This window comes from Amphimedon queenslandica, unplaced genomic scaffold (genome assembly GCF_000090795.2).
Source record: "Amphimedon queenslandica unplaced genomic scaffold, v1.1 AMPQUscaffold_1535_Cont26456, whole genome shotgun sequence".
In the NCBI taxonomy this organism is placed as follows: domain Eukaryota; kingdom Metazoa; phylum Porifera; class Demospongiae; order Haplosclerida; family Niphatidae; genus Amphimedon; species Amphimedon queenslandica.
In genome coordinates this window covers 1-1,178 of record NW_003558123.1, presented here as the reverse complement: position 1 = coordinate 1,178, position 1,178 = coordinate 1, and the positions used below count along the sequence as shown (strand labels likewise).

Genomic DNA, 1,178 nt, shown 5'->3' with positions numbered 1-1,178 from the left:
GAACGAGGTACATCATACTCCATAGCTGCACGTCTTACACTAAACCCTTTCTTAAACGAGCATGCGCAGTATAAAAGGGGGGTGGTCTGCCCAAAAATGGAAGCAAATATTCAAAATGGCGATTACACATGATAAAGATCTTGATAACATCAGTTGATTTACATAGTAACAGTAAAAGGAAGAGACCACAATTGCCTAGCCTCTTATTTTCCACATGTTTCTTGTTCTTATCTTCTGACTAAATCACGGTTAAGTTGTTTATAGCGAGTAATAGTGAAACAGGCCGAGCTTCAGGACAATCAAGGACTTATTTAGCATGTCCAGAAATATGCGGTCATCCTTCCGTATATCCTCTTACTACAATCCGTAATTGTAAACCACGGGAGTCCCTTTACTTGTATGGAGTCAAGCAAGTAAATGTCCATAGATTGTGAGCAAAGCCGTTCACACAGATTGTTAACTTGCTATAACAATCATTATAAACATTATTTTCTTCTTTAGGGATATCTAGTCTCTGCCATGTAATTTCACCGGTACTTTTCAAGCGTAAAGAACTGCCATTGGACTTCACAGTGACCGTTTAATACTTATTCTTTTTAATACTTCTTAATTTAATTATAAAATTATTTCTCATTTTGTTAAGATTGTATGATACAGTATACAACCTAAGGAATGTACTTATAATTAGGACATCACAGAAACGAGTAAATAGAGATGTACTTAGGTGTCTTTTGTGAAGGGTGGTACATTGTGATTATTCATTAATAACTATTAATAATTTTTAATTAACTCCCGCGGGAACTATTTATATTATTCCAGACGATGAATCTGCAAGTAACTCTAAGATGTACTTCCAGTAATAAGCACCGAAGAGTAAGCTCTGAAGATGTTGTGTGCTGCCTTGAGGTCCCGAATGAGCTACTGTGTCACTGGCAAAAGTCCAAACAAAAGAATATTGTAAAGAGCATTGCTGAGAGTGGCATCAAGAGAGATGAACACAGCAAAACAGTCGAACCACTGCTAGCAGATGTTTCTGGACCAGGGTCCTTGGAAGAAAGAATGCAGACAAGAGGAAGAATTCTGCTGAGCACTCTTTCTCAGTTATCTAGAAAAAAGAAGAAGTCTTTGTTGAGTAAATCGATACTCATTGATGTCCGAACTCGTGATATAGTGCCAGT

At 37.3% G+C, this 1,178-nt stretch overlaps 1 long non-coding RNA gene across 1 annotated transcript; it reads left to right on the top strand.

Moving 5' to 3' along the window:
• The first annotated feature begins 6 nt into the window (after positions 1-6).
• LOC109593434 (uncharacterized) lies at positions 7-669 on the top strand. The gene is made up of 2 exons (XR_002190956.1): positions 7-430; positions 502-669. It is a non-coding gene; the product is annotated as an uncharacterized LOC109593434 (long non-coding RNA).
• Positions 670-1,178: the final 509 nt, after the last annotated feature.